Source organism: Oreochromis niloticus, linkage group LG6, assembly GCF_001858045.2.
Source record: "Oreochromis niloticus isolate F11D_XX linkage group LG6, O_niloticus_UMD_NMBU, whole genome shotgun sequence".
NCBI classification, from domain to species: domain Eukaryota; kingdom Metazoa; phylum Chordata; class Actinopteri; order Cichliformes; family Cichlidae; genus Oreochromis; species Oreochromis niloticus.
In genome coordinates, this window is record NC_031971.2 from 36,681,501 (window position 1) to 36,708,816 (window position 27,316).

Genomic DNA, 27,316 nt, shown 5'->3' on the forward strand with positions numbered 1-27,316 from the left:
CTCAACGTGCATTGATCTGCCACATCAAAACACATTTTACAAGAATAATCATCTCACACAGCCTCACTCTTCACCAAACCGTATTCTCACAACTGTGGCTTACACGTGTTTTCCTAACGAGTCCATGTCACAGGCTTCAACTTCAATTTATTCCCAATCTGTTTCGGACGACCGTACTGTACCCCTTGCCTGCATCACGCACACTCGCAGACTCACTTCCACACTTGTCCTCACTATCCAAGAAATGTACAGCCAAACTGCACCTGATCTGCACCACAATGACCTTAAAACGCTGTAATGTGCGAGAGGTAAAAAGCCCCGCGGGAGAATCCGGTCGCCCATGCGTAAATGGAAGCGATCAGTCGTCTAAATATCTAGAAGGTTATTACAGCACATTAATAAAGCCACAGAACCGGTAACGTGTTTAAACTACCAACACGAAAAGAAACACTCAATAGTAGGAGGGGAAAAAACAAAAGAAAAGAAAAACTGTGCCAGAGATTTTAATCGGAGCCTGAGCGTAAAAATGCAGACTACTAAAGCACCGCCACCATAAATGACAAACTGCTAAAAGGCTGTTGCAAGTGCTACACAATCATTTACAGTCTTAACAGCCAGTGTATACACCACGGTGAAACCGACACTAAAATCCAATGGATGAATTAACGAGCGTAAAATAACATACCATCGCAGACAGATCCAAACACAGTGAAACCCGTTAAAAAGTTAAACTGTTTCTCCATTTTTTTAGTCGAGACGAATACACTCCAAAAACTCCCCGAACAGTAATCCAGCACAATAGAGATAAAACGTCGTGCTATTTCAAGTCATGCCACATGTGTCCGCAAAACAAGCGCCGTAGTTTAATGTACCCTGTCCCATTCAACAACTGACCTCAGAGTAGGCAGGCTCGGTCCCTATGTAGATCACTGGGGGTGTCAAAATCTGGAGGAGGCAAAAGAGGAGGTTGAGGGGAGGGGGGCTCCGACTGAAGAATACATCCCACTTTTTTTCCCCAGTCAGAAGACGCACCATCCGACAAATATTCGGTTTTTATCTGGGCTACACATTCATACGCGCGCGCGCACACATAAGCTTCTTATCTATCTCACCGTATTTCTCGCCCACAAACAAGAAACATAGCCCGCATTTCTCAACTTCAAAGCTCAGCAGCAGCACATCAAAGCGGCCAAGAGAGGGGGCCTGTGGAACAGCTTTCCTACAACTTACCATCCATGTACCCGAGTAGCCTCTTCGATTAGAAAACGTGAAAGTAAAGTAGTCCCAACAACAGGCTGCGCATATATACAACCAGCCCCGGCTCCGCTCCTTGTCCCGTCACATCGGACAGTTTTTTTTTTTTTTTTACCCTTAAATGCGAATAAAAGAGAAGAGCTTTTTTCTCTATACTTTTCTCCCCAGGTAGTGTTTCAAGAAGTCATGGCAGGCGGTAGAAATCCTCCGGGCTGTTTCTACACCAACTGGGCTAAAGGTTTAACTGTGGACTTCAAAGTAATGAACCGCTGGCCTGGTCCCGGAAGATACATAAAAACCCAGCGCTCCGGCTTCGCAATAATCAACAAAATAAAACAAATAAAAGCGAGTAGGAAGAGGGATAGATAAGTGGGATCGTCTGATAATTTTACCGTGTATTTTGTTCTGCTGCTCTTAATCAGCAGATTTAGCGTTTCGACGTTTATTAAGGCTTAATAAACTTTTCTAGACGGGGACGGGATTTAGTTGTGTGCCAGGACCTTATCAAAGACAAGCAATCTCGAGCCAACTCCCCGAGGCTTTGGAGCTTGAAGTAAGTGATCTGCCGCGCCAATAGCGTTACTCTCACAGTCTGTCTGTTACTACACAAAGTTTCAACAGAAACACAAAGCAAACAAAAGCGATACTTTTGTTGTATGTGGCTCCTTGGAGTGACAGCAGTAGCAGAAGCCATTATAATGAATACTTTTCTGTGCATACTGCTGCAGCCTTTATGTATCACCTGTTGTACAGCAGGATATTTCTTAATTATTCCCGGCAGTTTATGGCACCATTATACTCACAGTTTTTTCCATATTCCGTCTAAATGACAGATTCCCCAGAGTACAGGGAATGACAGTAAATAAGTTATGCTTAAATATGACTTCAAACAATGTCCACGATGATTTAAAACTTGTTCTTTTGGGTTATAGCACTGCTTTGATAATCCCATGGAGTGTAACTGTCAAATAATTTACATATTAGTCACAGGATTTTAGCCACAAAGATGTCAACCTAACACACTTGCCAGTTCCACATTCAGCTAAAATGGCACAGCATGACATTTTGATTGAAATTGGACACAGAGCAAAGGCAAGAGCTGTTCTCTAGTCTTTTAATTCACATGACTTCCCTAATGTCATTGTGACAGAATCTTAAAGAGTGGGTTAGACAGTGATCCAATCCCATGGTACTTCAAAGGCTATATTGTCCCTTTGATGTTGGAAATCAACTTTAAAGGAGAATATAATTATATAAGTCAGAGGATTCAAATTCACAAAACTCTCATGATGGTACAGGACAAGAGAACTAATGAAATCCAACTTCTCTGAGGTCCCCAAGTGGTGATTAATTCATGTTATACATCAGGAAATAAGCATGCTTTGTACCAGATCCCATGTGGATTCACCGTTTTGTCTGCATTTCTTTTGTATTTACATTCATTTATGTTCCTGGTTGGCACTACTAATTGCTGAGTAAGATCAGCAACCATAAACCCAAGACAACATATATATAGATATATATATGTGTGACGATCGAGACATCACCTGCTGTTTTCTGGATGTACAAACCCAATTTCAAAAAAGTTGGGATTTTGTGTAAAACAGGATGCAATGATTTGCAAATCTCACAAACCCAGATTTTATTCACAATAGAACATAGAAAACAAATTGGATGTTTAAACTGATACATTATAATATTTCATTAAAATTATAGCTCATTTTGAATCTGATGTTATGTAACGTCTCAGAAAAGTTGCGATAGGTGCAACATCTGCTCAGTGTAAGACTGCAAAGCCTTTGAATATCTCATCATCTATGGTAAATAATATCAAAATATTTGGAGAAATCTCTGTGCGCAAGGGACAAGACCAAAAATCAATACTGGATGGTCTTGATCTTCAGTTCTTTAGGCAAGTACTACATAAAAACAGGTATGATTCTGTCCTGTAAATCACTGGATGAACTCAGGAACACTTACAGAAATCACTGTCTGTGAACACAGTTCAGACAGCTCACAAAGGTTAAAGCTCTATCATGCAAAGTAGAGGTATGTGATGGGGAAACACTGCCATTTCCTCTTGGCTAAAGCTTGTTTATCGACTGAGGAAAAGTGGAAAATTGGTAAGACAAATCAAAATTTAACAATCCTTTTGGAAAACATAAATATTGTGTTCTCTGGACAAAATAACAGAGGGACCCTCCGGTTCGTTATCAGCATTCAGTTCAAAAGCTTGCATCTCTGAGGGAACGGGCGCGCATTAGTGCCTATGGAATTGGCAGTTGCACATCTGGGGAAATACCATCATTGCTGGAAGGTATAAACCAGTTTTAGAGCAACATTTTCTCATTTTTTTCAGGGATGACTTTGCATACTTTTGCAAGACAATATCAAAATGAACCGCATAGTGCATTTATTACAGTAGCGTGGCTTCATAGTAGTGAAGTGAAGAAGAAAACGGGTGAAAAATGGCAAACGAGATAAGTAATTATTTAAATCTCACATTTTTAATGTCATAGGTTATATCATAAATGATTTTTTTGCCGTGTGTTGAGCATTGCAAAATCACTGTATCATAATTCCATCCATCCATCTGCAGTAGTATAAGATTGTACAGTTTCTGTTATGGATACTTGCTCCCTGCAACCCTATTTTGTTTCTGACATATTGTGTTGTGTATTTTTGAAATAGTTCAGCTTTCTACAGAAAACCAGGACTTTCTTTTTTTTTTTTCTTTACAGCAATGGAGTCCAGCTGATTACATTGACATCCTGCCAACCACTTCCTGAATGTTGCATGCTTTTAAGAAATTTTCACTGGTGTTATCAGAAAGCTGCATGACAGCAGACAGCAGAGTCTCTCTCGTTTGTGTATACGTATGTGTGTGTGTGTGTGTGAGCGAGACAGTGTGAATATGAAGAGGTCATTCATCTTTGCTTTTAGTTTGCTACTGGATGGTTCTGTAAATGGAACATTGTACAAATCCAAACAATCCAGCACCCAAAATGCACCAGTCTGCGAGATGGAACACGAAATAGGTCAGCAGCATTGGCACGATGACGTTCAAGTGGCATTTGGCTGATCGTGAGGTCCAAATTAAAGCCATGAAATATGTAGCCGTAGTGTTATCTGCACATTGACATCTTTAAAGTCAGCTTTGAAAGGAGAATTGTGATATAGAGGGGTTATAAAATGTAATTTTTGAAGTGCAGGACAATCTTAAAAGTAGGATATTTCACATTTTGGATAAGATGCTATCTTCACTCAAATTAAATTAGGCCGCACATATCACTGGGAAATGGAGAAAAAAGGAGTCCGCAGACAGTTTAATTTTTGCTGACAGGCTGAGAGCCTGCTCATGCCTTGCTAAGTCTACTTTTAATGGCGTGTAATGTTAGGCTATTGAAGATTTGTTTGTTTTTAATCCGTTTTCTTTGAGTCAGACTGCTGTGATCAACAAAGATGGAAGTAAAAATGCAAGCTGCTGCCTACTTTAATTCATTTGAGAAGTGTCATGAGATTTTAAGCCCATGAGACCACACCTGCTGACCCTATGAATGTGCGCTCTTCTGCTTAGCAGTGTCAAAAGAGAGAGGGTGCTGTAAAGTGGCCGCAAGAAGCCCCTTTTTGAAGTTGACCCTGCCATGACCCTTTTGTTGAGGCCCTAACCATTTCACAGGAAGATCCAAATGCTTTAAAAGCACAATACAGGACGAGAGTGCTGCCACTGACTTGCTATAAAGCCCCAATAAAACGGGGTGACCTGGAGGCTAATTGGGAGCTCGTGGTTCTGTAGAAATTAAAGGCATCTGGTGCATCACCATAGAACAGGATGAAGATCATCTTTAATCGTAGCTCATATTAAAGGCAGAGACAAGGTATGCATTTTCACAGAAAAACGACATAAATTTATGACAGTGGAAATTAATGAATGATTTTTCTAAAACAACTTTATTTTAGCTTTTTCATTCTTTCTTTCTTTTCTTTTACTGCAGAAGTCTTTGCTGGTGTATCATTAATTGCATCACTCAGACAGTAGGCCTCTATACCCGCTTTTTGTCGCTTTTTCATAAGAAACTTTGGATTTGCATCACATCACAGTGAACAATAAATTCTATACAGCTCATTTTCATTCCTCCTTCCTCTACTCAAATCCTACACTTGAGCTAAAATAGCACAGAAGCAAAAGAAGAAAAAAAAACAGTGGAGAGGGAGGATAATTGCAAATAACCCAATATTTGGGAGTTCAAAGGCTGTGGTGGGTTTGAGTGATAATTTTGGCTGAAGCATCACCATAAACACTAATAAAATTAAGTGCGTCGGAGGAAAGAGGGGGCGTGGCCAGGCGTCCCTTTGAACAGACCCTGTGATCAGTTCCCCCTCTCAATTAGCGTATTGTCCACTTCTCCTTTCAGCTGGGAGGGAGGGGGCAGTCTCCCCCTCAGCTTCCCTTTGAAGTGATTATCCCTTTATCTCAAGCCTGAGCGAGGAATATCTTGGGGGACAATGGCAAATTAAAGCCCATATGGAGAGAAGCGTGAATGTCTGTTTGTAGGCTCAGAGAGAAATACCCCCAAAAAAAGAATAAAGAAAGAAAGTGGCAGTAGAGAAATAAATAGAGTGGATGAGCGGGGGGCAAATAGCATCATTCAGTGTGAATGAGCTGATGACTGAGTGGTAGATGTCAACACTCATCCAAAAAAAGTAATTTGGGGCTCGTGCTTGAGTTGACACTTGTAGCAAGGAGACTTTGGAAGAGCTGGAAGGGGGGGGGGCAAAGTTGTATCTGCCATGACAGATGGAGAAAGACGGAGAGAAGAGTACAGAGATAGAAGGATGAGCATGAAGAAGAGAGAGGAGTGTAGTTGTCAGCAGAATCAGATGGCGGTCAGGCAGACAGGCTTGAAGAAGATACAATTAAAGTGTGGAGTTAAGACGGGCTTTGAAGTCGGACATGGTGCATAACACCCTTAAAGTTTGAGAAGGCAGCTATTCATCCGCTTGTTATGGCTTGTTAAGACCATTCCTTTAAAAAGAACCAATTTGAGAAAATAAACTTTAATTTCAACTTTGAGAAGAGTCTAAATAAATGAAGGGTGACAACAGTCAGGTTAGGCTTCCAACAAGGTAAAAAATAAGAAATAAAACTTGAATGGTCATCTTTTGAAAGCTGACTGAGGGATTTGCTATAGAAGCTGTGGGGTGCATGTGAGTGCTGAGGATGAATAATTACTTTCTCTTCCCACTCTCCCCGTTTTTTTCTTACAATCCTGTTTTTCGGTGGCTTAAAAGTTTAATAATGTATAGAAACAATGCTTGGCCTAATCCGTTTTGGCTTGGCAAACCTTTGTGGTAACCCAAACTCTATCTGATGTGAGCAAATGTTTGCCAAGCTAGTCTGTACAGACGGACAGAGTGTGCGACTGTTTGTGTTTCTTTCATTCTTTCTAAGGTGGAAGACAGTTTGCACAGCTAGAAAAACAATCTGCTTGCTGGATTCCTTTGTTACATGTGTCTACAGAACTATAAAAAAACTACTCTGCTAAAAAAAACAAACCCAAAACAATAATACATAATAATAAAGGGACACTTTGAAATCACATCAGATCTCAGTTTGTGGAAAAAAGTCATACTACATATCTATACTGATACGAACTGGGAACTAAAAGATGCCACATAGTTTAATGGAAATGAATTTATCAATCTATAGAAGGGTGAATTCAAAGGCACCCCAAAAAACAATGTGAAAGATTGATGTGGTAGGCTAGTTCATTGCAGCACAGAGAAATGCAAAAGTAATGTAACGAGTAGCTTAACAAATTACTTTCTCCTGGGAGTAATTAAGTAATGTACTGCATTACTTTTGAGAAAAATGTTCTGTGTAATATGTGTAATACATTACCTTTTTTGAGTAATGACCTCAACACTGATCACAACAAAGAAAGCAAAGACTCCAACATGCACAAACATTTGACTACATAGCATGCAGTTAATTTGCATAAATGTAATGCCTTTGATGTGCTGCTTAGAGATGGCGGCGACTCTCAAATTGGAACCCAGTGAGAATTGATAACAGAGTTGATAAGGAATACAATCGATAAGTTCTTATCAATTCCCATCTCTACTGATACCTAATGACAGTTGGTGCCGTTGCGTAGCTCATGGAGCTCTTCATGTCCCTCCATGGATATGTCTCCTCAGGCCATCACTGACCACTGATGAACTGGACATGCTGAACAATGTTACAGGCAGTTTAATATTCTCCACAGCTTCTCCAGCCTGTTTTATGTCTGCTACATGTGCTGATGAAGAACCTGCTCTAATCTGTAAAAAGTACCGAGCGCCAGTTGTGGACCTGCCAGTTTTGGGATTCTATGGCAAATGCCAATCGGGCTCATGGTACTGGGTAGTGAGCACAGGGCCCTGGAGAGGATGCTGAGGCCACCCTCATAAAGTATATTTGAAAATGTTTGGTCAGCGACTTTCACAGCAGTACCCTGCTGGGAGTCATGTTGTAGAGCTTGGGCAGTTCTCATCTTGTTCCTCCTTGCAAAAATGAGCAGATACCAGTCGTGCTGATGGGTCAAAGACCTTCTACAGTCATGTCCAGCTATCACAGAGTAACTGCTAGTCTCCTGGAATTTCCCCCATGCTCTTGTGACTGTGCTGGGAGACACTGCAAAACGTCTGGCAAAGGCACGTATTGATGTGTCATCCTGGAGGAGTTGGACTACGTGTTCGGCCACATTAAAGTGCACGTATTGCTCATTAGTGACGCTGACCTTCGCAAAATGCAGAACTAATAAAGAAAAAGTCAGAAAAGCTGAAAAAGGAAAAAATGTCAGTGGTGTCCACCTGGAAAACCATTCCTGTTTTGGCAGTTGTGTCATTGTTGCCTCTCTAGTACACCTGTTGTTAATTTCATTAATATCAAAGCAACTGAAACTGATTAACAACCTCCTCTGTGACTTAACTGACCAGATAAATATCCCAGAAGTTTAATTGACTTGATGCTACACTCTGTGCATACTGCGCTAAATTCGCTGTGTCAGGTTTTCCTGCAGTTGTAATTCCACTAAAACAATTTCACAAGTATTAATTATGTTTGTTAATTTATCATGCATGAAAAATCAAGTGATTCTCTATGTGACTGCGAAAGCGAGGCAAATGTTTGAGTGTTCACTTTGAGCTCACTTAGCCGTCCTTAATGAGCATCAGACAAATGATACTGAAAAGTGCTTGATATCAACGAGCACTAAGACCCATTAGACGCCAAACAAAACGCTAGTTCAAACTGACAACTGCTAACTAGCCGAGGCTCTGCTGGACAGCAAATTCAATGCACTGATAAGGAAAATGAATTTGCCGCATAGATTCGGCACTCGGCCGTTGAATTCTGGCAAGAACAGCAAGAAGAGACAGCAGTACACAAGAAAACCAGCAGAGAGATGTGACAGCAGTTCATTGTTTAATTTACAACATTTACAACCATTGTGATTTTAGCACATCCACATCTTGCCAGTACTGACACACTCCAACAGACAAGTATGGCTATGTCCTAACACAGTGTCAGACTCTGTGGCAAAATGAAACAATTCAGTGTGGCTTAGCATTAACCAGACAAATATTTCATCACCTGTGTGAAGGACTGGTGTTCCCTGTTATTTTAAAACCTTTTTTACTATCTACATTTAGCTCTGCAAGGTTGGAGCTCCTTCCTACTGTTTGTCATGAAGCCTGTCACGGCAACGAAAGTGGCACTCACAGGATTTAAGGGAGCATAAATACTGAAGAACACATTAATGCAAACACCACATGAAAAAGGACCTAAACTCTGAAACACATGAACCACAAGCTGTAACACAGGTATGACGAGCTGGTTAGCTGATAAGCTAATGTGAAAGATAACTGACACTGCATAATCTGGTCTCATGAAAAATTTGAATCTTCCACAAAAAATGCAACGTAATTACTTTTTAATGGCACTTATTATACTAATGTAGTTTGTAACTGTAACCACATATATTTTGGAGACTTCTCTGAGGGGATGTTTGTTATAGTTTGACATTAGACTGGGGAGCTAACAGCTAACAGTGCCAGAAGGAAAAAGCAGTAGGTTATTTCAATATAGTGTTGAAGGGAACAACTTATAAGTTCAAAGTGTACTAGAAAAACAACTGCTGGTGTATCAAATACATGAGAAACATCAATCATCATCAGTGACTTAAGATCTATTTATGCCTGCAGTTGTTGCCATTGCAAATTGCAGCTTCACTAAAGGCCTTGCTTTGGTGTTTCGACTTGTTGTGCATTTCTAGATTTTTGTGTGGTTGTCATGTTTTGATTTGTTTTGATTTCATTGATATATCAGTTGCAGAAACTGTAATAAACAAGGCATTAGCCCTCAGAGGTTAAAGGCTACAAAAGTGGCTTAAGTGAAAAGTCAAGGAAAATTATGGCTTCAGTCATTTGCGTAATGTTAGGCAACTACAACACTTTCATTTTTGTGTCAGATTGCAAACTACTGCAAGAAAGCTGTAAACCCATTCAGCAGCTTGGAGAGTTCAAACACACTTTGTGCTCTGAAGTACATAAAGGGAGCACTACTTTCTGCCTGTAGTCTCTAGTTTTACTGGGCAAATTCATTTCCAAATTGGTTTTTGCTGTTCAAAACACAGCCTTGTTGCATTTGAGTGTTCAACAAAAGTTGTTTGAGATTAAAAAAAAGAGAAAATCAGAAAAATATTTCAGTACAAGAGATCAGAAACTCAGAAACGTAAGTCTCTGATTATCTCTCATACAGATGCAAATTACACCAATAAAACATGAAAAAACAAAAACGCTTGCCAGAGAGAATCCGTGATTTATTATAGCTGTCAAATAGATATTTTGGCTTATGAAATGACTACCTGCCAATCATGTGATGATTGTTTTTGTCTTTTAGTTGTCCTGGAATATATGTTCACCATGATCTGCTAAAAAAGCGATTTGATTTCATTAAAACCTTTTTAGTTTTTTTTATTAAAACATATTTTCATTCTTTTCTATTGCAGTTGCTGAGGGTTTGTGCTAATATGCATGAAAGTGGCACATCTATAACACATGCTGATTTTGTTTTGCTGTAACATATAAGCCTGTGTGCTAAACTTTGCATAAACTCACGAGCCGTAACATCAAATTTAAAGTTAGAGAACACAACAACGACAACAACAAAATTCCTTCAACTATAGCTTTTATCGTGCTTATGCATGCTTTCATGGTTTCAGTGTGACTCACACTCTTTTAAGATTGTGCCTCACACTCTGAAAGTCCCCAAAAGTTAAATCACAAAGTGCACTTACAAAGCAAAGCCACCCAAAAGCCTAATTTGTAGCATTCAGTCATTTTTAGTAAGAAGCCACTGTGAGTCATATGTGCATAAACAAAATGTTATGAGAAAAACAACTTTTCCTTTTTTTTGGTTTGAAATTCGTGATTACAGTGGAAATCAAATCCACTAAGGCTGGAGCTCTTAGTAGAAGGCTGTGAGGATGACGATCATGTTATTAGTCATAATGAAAAGCTGATTATATGATAAGCAAGTTTTTGGGGGGATGTTTGAGAGGAAAAATGCTTTGTTCACAAAGCGATGAAAGAAGTTAGGAAAAATCATCCACATGTTGAAATAGCGATTACCAGATGTGAAACTGCAGTTCCTCCGATGGCCACTCGAGGTTGGATCTAAATGTGGGTCTCCCATAGAGTCCACAATGGCCTCAAAACAGGACAAAAACCACCAAATAACCCCGGTGGCAATGTCCTTCCTTTATATACAGTCTATGCTACAGATCACTAACAATAAGTAGGCCGTGTGATGTTTACACAAGTGCATGTTCACACATATGTGCATATAAAGTTTTCTCTATAAGTCTGTGTGTTTGGGTTCACTATAATCTTCGGGGCTTTGAATGTTTCCTTTGGGGTTATAATATTTTTACTAAATGAAGAGTTAAGCCCACCTACTGTGAAAAAAGGAAGTCCCAGATGCAGCAAAAGAGTGCGATCGTCTGGGACTTCAACTCTGGCCAGCTGCATATTGTTCATTTATTCCTGAGAGAGTTTCTAAATCGATAACCAAAACTAAGATAAAAGTGTTTTGACCCTTTTGTGGGATGTTTCCCAGTGTCATGCAGCTTCTCAGCAGGTGTGCAAAGGGAGGGTGAGTTTCAAAACACACTGCACAGCAGATAGGCAAAGAGGAACATCAACAAAGCGCTGCTGCTATGCACCTCACTGACTGCTCTGACAACCGATAGGGAAAACATTCCCACAGAGAGAAAAAAAAGATGGAGAAAGGGTGCGTAGCAAGAAAAAAGAGCTGTAAAGTGAAGGCAGAGGAAAGGAAGAGGGGGGAGAGGGTCAAAGAAATAAGAGGAAGGCATGGAAGAATGAGAGAAAAATGAGAAGAAATGTGTCTGCTTCTCTTATTCATGTATTATGTATTGTTTATATGCTTTAACTACAGCGAATCTGGCATCACAATGTACATGTCATTCCAGAAGACAAGTGAAACTGGATGTTTGAGGAGAACAGCAGGGAGGAGGAAGGAGAAATATATAAACACTGATATTGATGTAAAACACTATAAAAGCAAATGTTATTGAAGCCTGTGATTTTCTGCTTTCAATAAGACTCTATCTATCTATCTATCTATCTATCTATCTATCTATCTATCTATCTATCTATCTATCTATCTATCTATCTATCTATCTCAGCTCTGCTCAAACAGTGGAGGTAGAATGAGTCATACAACAATCAAATGATCCGTCATTCAGTCCTCCATTTCACATGTTTAAGTATCATTTTTCTGTTTTGTTTTTGTTTTGTGTGTGTGTGTGTGTGTGTGTGTGTGTGTCAGCCAGGCTATGCAGCTGAATAACTGACTGAATTTTAAATAATGACGTATCAGAGTAAAGTATGGATTCATATGCTTTGCCCTTCAGTTCTTTTTTTTTTTTTTTTAACTTTCCAATCACACAGTTGCATTACAACACCAACAAGCTTCAGGTTTAACAAAGTACATGCATACTTGATTGATCAATAACAACATTGATGTTATTAATTTACATTTGTACATTTGTTAAGCATTTTTGGTCATTCCATATATATATATACTACTCTATTCTGAAACCTGAATAAAGGAGTTTTCCATGGCTGACAGTTTAAATTGCTCCTTTTTTTTTCTCCATCAGGTCATCCTGTTTCTTAAACAAGCTGTTTTAGCTTTCTTTCCAGCCTCCTCCTGATTGGCTGCTCCTCACAAAAAGAAGGTTTGAATAGCAGACGGGTGGAGGCTCTGGGTCACCAGCAGAGTGGTGTTCCTCAGATGACTGTATAAGAGATACCTGTTCTCATCCAGACAGACTTTTAAGAGCAGTCTGAAACCTAACAGGAGATGTATGCTGCTGGATTAAATCTGCACCTATGTCTCTGTCATAACCACAAATCCTTCTGAAACGCTGTGCTTATTTACGCACACATTGCACTGATGCAGCCATCAATCACTGTGATTGGCCCGTTTTGTACCATTATTCCCTCCTGTGCACGTCTGGATGCTTTTTATTTTGGTGTCCTTTTTCAGGTCAAGTATGACAAACTCTACTGCCCACTAGTTTAGAATAACAGAGGCACATTGGGACAAGTATAAATACTAGAAACTGACAATGGTCACTTGCAAAACTATGTTAACTCTCCTTAGAGTTAACACACAAGTAAAAATTAAGCTATGATTCATAATTAGTACTTGCAAAAAAGCAGACCTCATTACTTGAAACTTTGGCCGTGTTTAATATGAATTTATCATCAGAAAATAGACCATCCCACAGAAATGTAACACGATTGTACTCATGTGAGCCAAGAGACTGTGTGCTTTATTAAAAAAAGGCTGAATATAACTTTGCCACTATTTCCATTATTATTTTGTCCACCTCATGTACAGAGAGGAAAAACATACAAGAAAAATTAAACACAGTAGAGGAAAGGGCACAGCAAGAGAAAAACAGCAGTAAGAAAATGATTTTTAATGCGTTCCAGTGCTTGAAGAACAAAAATAAATTAATATACTTCTCCTTTCAGCATTTTTGGAAACACTTCTGAAACTTTCAGTCTACTAATGCTAGCCAATAATGCCACGTCTATTCCAAAGATGCAAACGTTTCGACTACTGGGAAGCCCTAACGGTAAGCTGGGGGAATAACAGAGATTGTGGGAGTGAAAAGGTCATCAAGGTTCACCGGGCCCCATATTAACAAGCAAAACCACCTTGGAGTTGAGCTGAGGGGAAAGCAGGCTGTCAGATATTACTGCTCCTCCGGCGGCAGCTCAAATGTGTCAACAAAGCAGTGCGAAAGGAGCATGCTCCGCTGTTTGCCCTCTCACACCTGAAGAAGATGTGATAGGTGAAAGTGGAGTAAGAGAAAAGATGTGAGAAAGTGTGGTGGGGTTGGAAGATAGGAGCCCACCCTTTCACCCTCAACTCCTCTACCACCAATCCTCCCCCTCCTCAATCTCAGAATAAAATCTGGTGCCATGAAATGTAAGAGTGGGCAAACAGCTCCACCCCGGCTTGTCGGGGAGTTTATTTTAAAGTGGAAATGAGGCTGATGCGGCACTTGGTGATTAGCCCCCCCGGCTAACATGAAAGGAGAGGAAAAGACAGCTGCTAATTTTCTCCTTTGACCTTTGGCTCCCGCTGGTATTTCATACAAACGTTGATTTATGGAGGAGCCTAACAACTAACTGCTACTGGAGGGATTACCGTAAGAGAAACGGAGCGAGAGAGAGAAAAAGAGTCTGACCTCTAAGGACTCCCAGTATCTAGATTTTTTATTTCTATCTCTGTCCTTTTTATTTCATTTGTCCTTCTCCGCTCTCCCATATCTCTTTGTCGATTTTCCTTTGCCGTTCTGTCTGCCCGTGGATTTCCAACTCATTTTTTCCATCTTTATTTATATTCTGTTTCTGTCTGCATTTGTCCTTCATCCTGTCCATCTACTCGCCCCCGTCCCTTGAGTTCTCCAACTCTTCTATATATACACTCTGAAATAACCATCAGTGCATTAGTCTCTTCTTTGCTCACTCAGATTATCATTACAAACTGCCCGTCTAAAAACAAACCCAGACATCCTGACGCCCTGTGGTGCAAAAATGAGAAGGATGACACCATGCGGAAGCTCTTTGTCATCCACCGCGCAGTGCCCACTACTTTAGCTGCAGGGAAATCCCATCAAAGTTCAGTTTCATTTCAGTTCTGAATCCCATGCGTGGATTGGTCCCATATAAGGAGGCCCTGTAATGGCCTCTAGGGCAGTAGACACCAAGGAAATGAAGATTCGGCTGCACATTCTCTTCTTCTTTATTATCGTCTATCTTTTGTCCCCTCTATTGTTCTCTCAGTTTGCCAGAGGGGAAAATAGGTGCAAGGGGCACAACGTGAAAAAGAAGGCAGTTACTGGAAAACCCCACTTTAAACATTCAGGTTGGATATTACCTTGCAAATCACAGAATGACTCATGGTTAGGAATACAGGGATCCACGCTGTCCACATAAAATAAACAGTTATATTAATGCTTAACTGTGTTTATATCATAGCCAAAAGCTCCAGACCCATATGCTACACGCTTCATCTGTTAAAGTAGCCTGAAATGATCTTAACAAGTCATTTGGCTCACAAGATTGTTTTATCTTGAAACCAGGTAAAAGGTTGCCAATGTGTTAAGTGGTTCATATGTTGGCTTTCTATCAAAATAAATGTGTTTTTTTTCTTAAATTTATTACACAACATTGTTTCCATGGAGCACTTTTTGCCCTCCTCTTTCAGTGGCTTTACATTATAAGTAAATGTAAATTTAAAATAGTTTAACTATGATTAGAAGCATCTTTCTGGAGTTGTGGTTCTAAATTTGCTGCTCAATATAAAACCCAGGGACTCGATTATACACGATGCAGTAAAATATCTAAACCAATTACAAAGCCAGTATCACCAAAACTCTCAGATTATTACAATCTAACAACAAACCACAATCAATCTTTCCAGCCAGCTGTGTTCACACGCTGCATGACTTCAACTGTAGCTCTCCCCACCTTTTGTTCTCACCCTCTGGGTTTCATTCAGAGTTCAAGCAGGTCATTAGCAGAGTGATTACAGTGGGAGAGAGGGCATCCATTAAGAAAATGTGCATGTGTGTGTGTGTGTGTGTGTGTGTGTATACATATATATATATATATATATGTATATATACATATGTGTGTGTGTGTGTGTGTGTGTGTGTGTGTGCATTTGCATGTCCCTTTCCCTGTGTGCACATGTGCCTGTCTGCATATGTGTGTCTGCCTCTATGTAATCATGGTGTGTGCGTGTGTGTGTGTGTGTGTGTGTGTGCTTGTGTGTGTGTGTGTGTGTGTGTGTGTGTGTGTGTGTGTGTGTGTGTATCAATCACTCCAGTGTGGGTGACTACGAGGAGCTGTTTGTCTTTCTCATAAAAGGGAAAGGGATCAAAAGGGCTGGTCTACCAGCTGGACCTTCAATCACACTGGGACAACGTGACTTTAGAGCCCTGGGCAGCTGGAGCTCTGGGGACTAATGGTGTGTGTGTGTGTGTGTGTGTGTGTGTGTGTGCACTCACGCCTGTAAGAACCCTCTTAATCAGGGTCCCTGCACATTTTCCATCACAAAATTCCAGACTTATCATTTATTAGAAAGCATTTCTTGTTTAGCACAGCTGAAATCTTTGAGCCATATTTTTGGCCATCATGTCTTGAGGTTATTACTTTGTAGTCAACAAAACAATTATATCATAATTTAATATTAGTAATACAGTAATTAGTAATACAGTAATACATACACTACTACCTCAAATCTGCCAGTTATTCATTAAATAAAATCTTGAAAAGATTTCTTTTGACTCAGCATCATTTCAAAATATGATGAAGAAATGAATCAAATGCCAACATTTGAGAACCTGAAGCTCAACCGACATCATCAAATCACACTGCTCTCTATATAGTTCCAGTCTTAGTTGGTTAACTGTTGCAAACTAATCATGGATGTAGCTTTTCGGTAAGATAACTTAAAATGGTTTCAGTGGACAATTTGCAAAAATAAGTCTAGTTGTGTAGAAGCTATGGGGAAACAAGCTTTTCTTTCCTTTATCAAAATCTTCATTTTATAAACAATGGTCTGCATTTAAGTCAAAAGGGCTGTGGTTTAGAGTGGGCCTACCTTGTGACTGACAAGTTGGTAGTACATGTCATCATCTCAGACCTCATATGTATGCTATCCTAATGGAGCACTTTGCCCTCAGAGGCCTCAGGCCTACTTGTGGTTCCTAAAGTTCCCAAAAGTAGCTTTAAGCTAACGTGTAACTATTTTTTTTTTTTTTTTATGGAAGGCCAGGTGCTCCAATTAATTGTTGGGAAGAGCTACACTGAACTCTCTATGAGTTGAAAGAGGAGGCCAGAAACTAAAGAATAGGTCTATTGTATGAACAAGTGGATTTCTTATAATGGTTTTACCAACTTTTCCCAATTAAGCAATAGATACAATTAAAAATGATAATACCCAACAATGTCCAACAAAAAATAAAGTGGACTCATATATCAAGATAAAAACCTTGAAATGTTCAGTTTGTAGCTTGACTTGAAGCACTATGACACAACAACAGGGGAATGTGGTTGTCTTTAAAAAAGTATATGTCAAATTCTTCTGTGTTAGAATTTGTGAAAAGTATATTAATAATGTGCATTTCAGTCAAATGACTGTACCGCATCCTTGGCAGTCTTGGGGTTTAAAATGCTGATTATAAAACTCAAGGTTTTGAATCATCCACCATCTTTCTCTCCCCTTCAGTTCACGTCGTCCCTTCACTGCAAACCAGCAGCACAAAGAAGAATGACTGTGGTTCCAAACTTGAAATCAAAGGGGTTAAACAGTTATGTGCAGTTTGGCGAGAAGAAGGGTAAGTGAATGGGATTCGTTTGTCAGCATGACTACAGATGCATATAACGTGGATGATTATTCATTTTCCAGTAATAAGCTTTTTAAAAGGGCTCATGATGCAAATTAACTGTCTCAAAGACTGAATGCCAGTGGCATCTTAATGTGACAACAACTTCAAATCCCAGAGTGCATTTTAAAGCCATAGACATGGACTTACCTTATTAAGCATTTAAGTTCAGTTCTTATGACGTCTTCCCCCAAATTTTAGCCAACACCTATAAAAAACAAACACAGTAAACAACAAATTAAAAATGTTCTTTTACTTTCAGCATGCTGTATCAAAGGTAGTCCCATATAGAAGGCCTTGTATAGATGATTCTGTAAGCCACTGAGCTGTGAGATAATCTGTGATACTGTACAGACTTGAGGGTTTAAAGAAAATCTAGATTCATGTTTTCAAATGCACAGGAATGCCCGAGCGATTACAAAAAGAGTTCAGCAGCCAGCAAATGAGGTGAGAGTTCAAAATGTTTGCACATTGTTGCAGAGACATTCCACAGACATAACTTATCATGTTTCCTTTCGGTGTCCCTTTCGAGCTTCAAAGTTCCAAAAAGTCGTTACGTGCTTTTCTGCCTGATATAAATCTCTTTGCTGTTTCACAAAAAAGAGGATTTCACCTGGGCGTGTGTAAGTGTATACATGCGCATTCATGGGAATGCATGAATGTGTACATCTATCAGTGTGACGAGATCAAAGCAGTACAGGCATGACTGAGTTTTAAGATCTAACGCGAACAAAAGTTCAGTACATTCTTTGGTGTCTGTCTGAATGGTGAGTATTTACTTAGAGCATTATAGTTAATAAAATAAAGCAAAAAGACAACGTTACAAAAGCACTTGTGGGTTCGGCCATTTTTTCCTCAACAGCAGAACACAGTTGAATCAACTAAAATTAAACTGATACTGAGCATACTTGTTGCAAGATGTACAAATTCATGATTTTAACAGAATATATTTTGCCAGGGTTTGTGCTATACCAAGTCTGACATGCATTATCCTGTGGAGCTATAAATGTGAAATGTATGAATCAGTTGGATCTAACATTAAATGGACTTTAACCTCCCAGCATATGAGTACAGACTGCATTATTAAGTCAATGTGAGAACATAGCAGTTAAAGGTAACTGTGAACAAATGATTATTTCCAGAACTGACAGTGTTGTTCTCGTGAACAGTCTCCTGTTGTGACAAATGGAAATTGAGGACAATGTGCAGACAGCACACAGTCATGGACTCAATAGACCATGCCAACATGCACCAATCAATAGGCACTTTTGACATTAATTAATACTTTAACAGATCTCATGTGCATCAGCACTGGTGAAATTCTGTCCACCAGGTGTTAAGGAGTGTCATTTTGGTATTAAGTTCATCAGAAAAGGCTAGGAGCTAAAAGTGCTACACGGCTAGGGTTTTGCTGTTTATTTGGCATGCTCTTAACAACGCTTCACATTTTTTCTTGCGTTTTTATGTGGAACAGAGATATTTTTCAACAGAAAAATGGCAATTTCCATCAAAAGAATACCCACATGTGCAGATTTAGACACCATTTCATTACTCATCAAACACATTGGGAAAAAACCCGAAACAAAACTCAAATTTTTCAGACACATACTTGTCTTGTAACGTATATAAACACATTGCGTTTTGCAAAAAATGTGAACAAAATGAAGTCAACATCAAGTGATGAAGATCTGATCCTAATGCTTCTAAACAAGAAAAGTAATAAACTGAGATTCTGGGTTCATCTCATGAGAAGTTCAGCAGCAGGGAGAATTTAATGCTTTGATCCAGGAGCTGAAGCTGTATCACAAACACTTTCATACATTTTTCAAGATGTCATTGGGGCAGTTTGAACCCTTGTTAGCAGAGATGGGACCATATCTGAGGCAGAGAAATAATTTCAGAGGGCCGACTGACCCAGAGCAGTGTCTGGCTTTGTGTTTGAGGTAAAATAGTATTATTTTACTCTGTCCACATCATTGTATATTCAGTGCATACCAGTGCACATTCTGAGCTATGAGCCCACTTGTTGCCAGATATAGTGATCTGATTGGACAGATCTGTTTATACACATCCAAAAAATCCCCCCCAAAATTGAGCTTGGTCCAAAATAAATAAATAAATTCATCTGTCCAGCAAAGTTATGCAGTCGGTGTGAATGGCTGCATCAAGAGTAGGTGAGCCACAAACATATTTGATGCACAAAATATTTGCAAAAACTTTATATGTTCAGTGTGTAAAGACCTTTATTGTGTCACAGCTAAAGGCCTGGATTTCTAGGCCTTAAATACAATATCACCATGTGATCAACTAGGCTCGGAAGAGTTTATGGCTCATACCATCTTTGGCATATGAAAAACTTATCATAATAAAAAAAAAATTAAATAAATGCATTACTAATTATATGCAAATTTAGATCATTTTCATGGGGTAACACCAATGACCTTCTTTTTGTACCATCTCTCAGTTCACCTTAACTGTTTTTATGACCACCAAAACCAAATGACACCCAATCAAACCTGACTACTAGCTAGTTATTGTTGCACTTTTCTATTGCACTGTCTTGTTTCTGTATTGTTCTGTTTTGTCTGGTGTTGCACTGTTTTTGTTTTGTTGAAATTTTTGCACACCCTTTATGTATTATGTAAACACCAACACAGCGAATCTGGTGGTATTATCAGACATTAGCCAAGAAAGCTACTAAAGGGTGTAAAATGTTGTAAATAAAACAAAAATGTTTCAAAATATGGACATATTTAGTCAGGGAAAATCTTAAATGTATTATTTTTAAAAAGAATAAGGTTTATCGGTTATATAAATCTACTTCTGAATTTGCTTAAATACCAATGAATCAAGTTATGAAGATAACACCTATAAATCTCTCAATCACTGGTTGACAGACATTTAGGTGTCTGTTTCCAAAAAGTGTCCACGAGGATTCCAAAACATACATTAGAAGAGGAGGTATGTTGCAAATTAAGTGATTTACAGGTAGGATGTAGATGACCTGTGCAATGACTGCAACCTTTCTTAGTATCTACACATATCTCATTGTGTGTGTGTGTATATACGAGCACACCCGTTCTCACTATGTAAGTCTAGTTTAATGGAACTGGTGGATTGAAAGATTATGTCTTCTCTGGATTCAGAACATTTTTGAAGCAGAGGCACAAATCTTCCCAAGCATGTTGTGTAATTTCAAAAATGCATGGTCACCAAAGCAAAACTTAGAATACCGAGAAGCCCGTGGAGGGTTTCTGACCCTGCAGCAGTGGTAGCTAAATGCATGAAAGCAGCTTGGGAATAATTTCAGACACATTCTTTAGGCAGCCTCAAAAAAAAAAACCAAACAAAAAAAAAAACTCGCTCTTTTTTAGTCTCTTTGGAATCTGAATGATATTTCAGTCAAAGGCGAGAGCAAAAGCCTGTGGTTGTGTGGGTGAAATTCGGATACCATCCAATGTTCAAAGCCTTGAAATACATACGCCACACAATGTTAAAGCATTCCTTTTCACAATTTACAATGCATAAACATGATGGTTTACAGAGGCCCAAGGTGATTATTTGCACAGAGGTCTAGTTTCAGCTATTTCAGGTTTTTGTCGAGGCTGCCCGGCGATGTCGCCCCACAAAGTGATTCTTAAAAGTGTTAAACCACAGTCCCCCAATCCACCCCAACCCACCCACACCCATCTTCTGTGAACACAAAAAATTGAGTGTTTAGACTTCAAATATCTAACACAGATTGACCAGACAGCACAAGCTGCATAGAGCAACGCACGGCTGTCAGAAAAGAAAAGAAAGTATCGGGTACTTATGTTGCTTACGCGATAAGTGCGCTGATTCATTGCTCTCGTATCACACACAGTCCTATGAATGAGGGAAAGGTCTGTTTCATTTAAAGTAAGCACTGCTTCTGTGATTTCATGACAGCAAAATTGTTGTTTCACTTAAAAGAGCTGACATATAAATCCAGGTTGCACCTCAGCACTGGGTTTTGCTCCAGGTCATGTATTCATTGCATTGTCTTCCTGCACGTACAGAACATGAACTTACTGTCAGCCACTCTGATATCACAAGAGAGAATGCACCAATTTCTCATTTTTCAAAACTTGTGAAAAACCTAAGCAGAGCAGCATCTCCACAAGGGCCTCACTGATGTATCTTAAAAGACTGCGACTTCTCAGTTTGCATTTGATTCTGTCTTTTCAGCAGCCATGCGAGAAAGCCAGTTATGGGAAAACTGCAAAAGGGAGAGACAGGACGAGCTCGTGGGCCTTCAGAAGTCTTGTCAAAAGCCTTTCCTTTCTACGCTTTGTCCCACTGATATTCATCTTGCCAGTTGAAAAGTGAAGACGGCAAAAACTTTGGGCTTGAAAAGAACTTTTCAACTTCTAAGAGATACCTCGCAACAGGATTGAGCATTTGAAAAAAAAGAAGAAATGAAGAAAAAGAACGAAACAGTAGGAATGGAAGGGACTTCCAGACCGAGAGGCATGTTAAAAATCAGATACCACAATTGAAAAATGGAGCAAAGATGAATATAGCATTGTCTTCTGGTGAAAAGACGAACCAGACACACCCTAGCACGCTCTGTGTACCCACATGCCTAAAATCCATTTGACACATCCCAATAAACATATACTTAATCTTCCGATATTTCCTCGGTCGGCATGTGCCTTTGTGTACACGCGTGCAGCATGAGAGGGATACAGACATAATAGAGGGAGAGAGATTGTGTGGGCAGGGTGATGGGCATATGTTTATGCATTAGCCACAACCGTCAGTTACACCTTGTTAGACACAATCCTCCTCAGATGTGTCATCGTGCAACGTGCCGCTAAAAGAAAAGTTTAATAAAGTTTGAACACCATTTACTTTATCTCAAAGATCAGTGGGGCCTTTCAAAATTTGCCGAGCAAAAACTTTCGCTCCACATCTTTTTACCTCAACTCCGCTCGTCTCTGAAAAGAAAGCTGACTTCATCACCGCACCTCAAGAATTTGACGAAAATGAACGCTAAGCTCTTGAATCCTTTCTTTCTTTTGCTCAATGGCAAAATGAATAAATGATATTCCTCCCTTTAATCGACGCACTCAGCCATAACAAAGAGACTTTGAGACACTTTGAGGACACCTAACGATCAGAAGCATCAGGAGGTGCTCTTCGTTTTCGTTGATGGACAGGCAGATCAAAAAGCAAGCCCCTTAAACGCTTCTACCCACTTTAGAATAATCGCGCCTTTTCCCTCTTTCAAGCACAAAGTGGGAAGAGAGAATAATCGTTTCATCTTTTCTCTCTTCTCCGCTTTCAAAGTTATTTTGCCCGTGATAAAGCAGTCTGTATTGACGACTTCGAAGGTGCCTTGTCTCTTGAAAGAAGTGACATTTTATCTATATATAGTGTTAGAGTGTGCTTCAATTTAACTTTGTCTGGCGCAGAGCATGTCTAGTGTTGATGTGGCTGACAGCTGCTGCTTGAAAGACACAGGGAAAGTACTGAAGATTCAAATGAAGTTTTTCTATGACGACAGGGGCTTGATGTATGCTAATCAATCGATGGTGTAGAAAATATGCTTGCTGGTTGGGAGAGAGAAAGGAGAGAGCGTGAGTGACAGAAACTTGTCAGACAGCACTCACCAAGATATCAAAAAGTCACAAAGTTTGCGTCGCCACACAAGAGCCCAAATCGCATGTGGTATATGCTACAAAAGGTCTGACTTGAAAAGTGCTGCATTTGATTTAAAGGAAAAGAAATTGGGACAATTCTCCATATGGTGTGGCAGAAAGCAGGATTCTTCTTCTTTTTTTGACGAGGGAGGGGGGCACGCTTTGTCTGTGTGACACCTACAGTGAATTCCTGAGAAAATTCTCCGTCTAGGTCTGTCTGAGTCTCTTCCATCCTTCAAAGGACATGGGCCATAGGATGTCGAATTTACATCACAAAAGACCCCAAACTGTCTCAGCCGGTTAAGCTGTAACGCATGATCAAATGGGCACGTCAGATCAAATATATCAAACATCGATATCTAATAGAACAGATCATGAAAGAAGGACAAGACATCTGGTTTAAAAACACTCAGTTGGGGCTCAGAAATATTCTTTTCCTATACTTTTTCAGAGCTGTTTAGAGGCTTAGCCAGATGCTTACAAGTTTACCACCTTGAAGCTTGTCTCCAGGCTACCTGACAGTCAGAGGGTTTGGGTAAAATCACAACATCTGAGTTGCCGCTCCTCATTGCGGCTTTCAGCTCCAACTCCCGAGTTTTCATAGTGCAGTAAAAGTAAAAGAAAAAAATCAATTCCAGATGTGGATCCCCGCGGAATTCCAGGAAACGCATACTAAGCTGTTCAACTGCACGTTTCAAACTGTATGCTTCAAAATCAACTGGGTAAGATTCAATCATCAGTGACTATTGACAGAGATGCACCATACTGGCCTCTTGAATGCAAACTTTTCAGACACTTCCAAGCCTATACATGGGTCTCAATCACATGTGACTTAGTAATGTAGTTCTGTTACTCAAAAGAGACAAAGAGTGTCATAAAATGTAAACATCAGATTGAAGCTGATGCATATAACCTCTCTCATATTTACGGATTTGATGTGCTCATGCTGGCACAAATGTAGTCACACACACACAAACCACAGATGTGTTATCACCAAATGTGATTAACACTGTAAAACGATTAACATCATGGTATTTATTCAAATCGCAACATCAAACAAATTCTTTCTTCTTTTTTATCCGACTGATCAGAGAAGTTACTGTCAGGGGAGAGAGGCGCCTTCCGATCAGCTCACCATCGTGCGTCCAGCACACTCGGCCAAACAAGCCCCGCGCTTTCAGCTCAACTCCCTCGCTCTCTTTTATCATTTACAGAGGGAGCGTGCCGCACCAGCGCCGTCCTCGGCCGGAACAAGGCCGCTCACTGTCAAGCGGACAATGGACAGTAGAGCTGGAGGTGGCAGCGGAGTCATTGTGACAGATGATGTCAGGAACATCAGACGCTGATGCTGCCAGACACCAAGCAGAGGGTGATGGGGTCAAGAGAGAGGGCGGACAGCAAAATGGTAAACAGTGACACGCGGCTGTGGGGTCGAGGGTGTGCAGAATGTGAATGGAGAGAGTGTTTTTTGTGTGAGCGTTCCTGGTACTGCTGAAAGAAACACACTCTCTGAATAAAGAAAACAGTCATGCGTGCAGTCCCAGACCAGAAGAACTTTAACTACAGCAGTGCAGTGATGCCATTTGATAAAGCAATCGTGTGTGCTCTGCGTAATTGTGCATATTATCTCAGAGCACAGCTTTCAATAGTATATCCCACCCTCTTCACTTCAGAGGAGTAGAGCAACAGTCACTATACTCAAATATTTCTTCACTATATAATCTATAGCCAAATCTTTAATAATGCAAATTCAGCTGGTTCTAGGAGGCAGAATGAGCTCATAATCCTATTACATCATGATTCTGAGAGTTTCATTTTATAGCTTTATAGACTTTAAACCAAAGGCAGAGCAGGGGTGAAATAAGTGCCAGATACTCCTGAGGAGCATAAAAAGCATTTGAAATCACTCCGTTAGGAGCCTCGCCTTAGATTTGGACTCCAAAGTTTGGAGGACCAAAAGAGCCACGTGCATCAGAATAAAGAATTTTGTGCTTCAATAATGTATTAAAGCAGTAAATTCATTTTTAATTATTTTATTTATTTAAACATTACTAAAGTAATTTATTATTTAATTTAAAATGAAAACCCATCCATCCCATCCATTCTCTTCTGCTTATCCTTTCCAGGGTCGCGGGGGAGCAGGAGCCTATCCCAGCTGTCTTAGGCTACGTCCACACTAGCCCGGATAGATTTGAAAACAGCGTTTTCGTCTGAAAATGCTCCACATCCACAGTAGCGTTTTCAGTCGTTTTCACAGAGGTGTGCGTCCACATTGAAACAACCGAAAACGCTTACGTTCCAGTCCTGCGCATCCACAAAGGCTAGTGAGAATTAAAGAATTTGAAGAAAAGTTATCTGGAGCATGTACAAACTGCTTCTCCGTGAATCGCTACCTTATCGTGGTGGAGGGGTTTGTGTGTCCCAGGGATCCCAGGGGCTATGTTGTCTGGGGGCTTTTGCCCCCTGGTAGGGTTTCCCATGGCAAATTGGTCCTGGGTGAGGGACCAGACAAAGAGCGATTCAGAAGACCCTTATGAAGAGAACATCGAGGGAACAGTTTACCCTGCCCGGGATAGGGTTACCGGGGCCTCGCCCTGGAGCCAGGCCCGGGGAGGGTGCCCGAAGGCGAGCGTCTGGTGGCCGGGCCTTAGTCCATGGGGCGGGCACAGCCCGAAGAGGAGACATGGGCCATCCTCCCACAGGCCCACCACCAGCAGGAGGCGCCATAGGGGTTGGGTGCATTGTGTGCCGGGCGGCGGCCAGGAGCGGAGGCCCTGGCGGACTGATCCCCGGCTGCCAAGACTGGCAATAGGGACATGGAATGTCACCTCTCTGGTGGGGAAGGAGCCTGAGTTAGTGCATGAGGTTGAGAAGTACCGGCTAGATATAGTCGGGCTCACCTCTACGCATGGCTCGGGCTCTGGAACCAGTCTCCTGGAGAGGGGCTGGACTCTGTCTCAGTCTGGAATTGCCCCTGGTGAGAGGCAGCGGGCTGGGGTGGGTATTCTAATATCCCCTCGGCTTGCTGCCGGTACGTTGGGGTTTTTCCCGGTGGATGAGAGGGTTTGTTCCCTGCACCTCAGGGTCGGGGAATGGGTCCTGACTGTCATCTGTGCTTATGCGCCGAGTGGCAGTTCAGAGTACCCAGCCTTCTTAGAGTCCCTGGGGGGGCTGCTGGAAGGTGCCCCACCTGGAGACTCTGTTGTCCTGCTGGAAGACTTCAATGCTCACGTGGGTAACAACAGCGAGACCTGGAGGGGCGTGATCGGGAGGAACGGCCTCCCTGATCTGAACCCGAGTGGTGTTTTGTTATTGGACTTCTGTGCAAATCACAGTTTGGCCATAACGAACACCTTGTTCGAACATAAGAGTGTCCATAAGTGCACGTGGCACCAGAATGCTCTAGGCCGCAGATCGATGATCAATTTTGTAATCGTATCACCAGACCTGCGACCATATGTTCTGGACACTCAGGTAAAGAGAGGGGCTGAGCTGTCAACTGATCACCACCTGGTGGTGAGTTGGATCAGGTGGCGGGGGAGGACGCTGGACAGACCTGGTGCACCTAAACGTGTAGTGAGGGTGTGCTGGGAACGTCTAGCAGAGGCCCCAGTCCGCGAGATCTTCAACGCACACCTCCGGCAGAGCTTCAACAGCATTCCGAGGGAGACTGGGGACATCTGGGGAATCTGAATGGACCATGTTCAGCGTCTCCATCGCCGAAGCTGCTGCATTGAGCTGCGGTCGCAAGGTGGTTGGTGCCTGCCGTGGTGGTAATCCCCAAACCAAATGGTGGACACCAGAGGTGAAGGGAGCCACCAGGCTGAAGAAGGAGTCCTATCGGGCTTGGTTAGCCTGTGGGACTCCGGAGGCAGCCGACAGGTATCGACAGGCCAAGCGGAATGCGGCTCGGGCAGTGGCTGAAGCAAAAACTCGGGTGTGGGAGGAGTTCGGAGAAGCCATGGAAAAAGACTTTCGGACTGCCTCGAAGAGATTCTGGCAAACCGTCAGGCGTCTCAGGAGGGGAAAGCGGTGCTCTACCTGCACTGTGTATAGTGCTGGCGGAGCGCTGCTGACGTCGACTGAGAAAATTGTCAGGCAGTGGAAGGAATACTTCGAGGACCTCCTTAATCCCACTGACACGTCTTCCGAGGAAGAAGCAGAGTCTGGGGATGAGGGGAATGACCCGCCAATTTCCGGGGGCGAGGTCACTGAGGCAGTTAAAAAACTGCTTGGTGGCAGAGCCCCTGGTGTTGATGAGGTCCGCCCCGAGTTTCTGAAGGCTCTGGATGTTGTGGGGCTGTCTTGGTTGACACGCCTCTGCAATGTTGCGTGGAGATCAGGGGCAGTACC

The 27,316-nt window shown here is 41.2% G+C and overlaps 1 protein-coding gene and 1 long non-coding RNA gene across 8 annotated transcripts in view; one reads left to right on the top strand and one right to left on the bottom strand.

The window, feature by feature from the left end:
* LOC100693618 (axin-2) overlaps window positions 1–27,316 on the bottom strand; it is a 77,931-nt gene that overhangs the window by 16,144 nt on the left and 34,471 nt on the right. For 2 of the 7 annotated variants that reach the window (XM_025908044.1, XM_013273024.3), the window contains exon 5: window positions 17,448–17,505. The gene's annotated coding sequence lies outside the window, so the exon portion shown is untranslated. The other 5 variants (XM_013273028.2, XM_013273022.2, XM_013273023.3 and 2 more) reach the window with 4 other exon arrangements.
* LOC112847131 (uncharacterized) lies at window positions 1,618–24,239 on the top strand. Its single transcript, XR_003220502.1, has 3 exons — window positions 1,618–1,807; window positions 17,141–17,249; window positions 24,178–24,239. It is a non-coding gene; the product is annotated as an uncharacterized LOC112847131 (long non-coding RNA).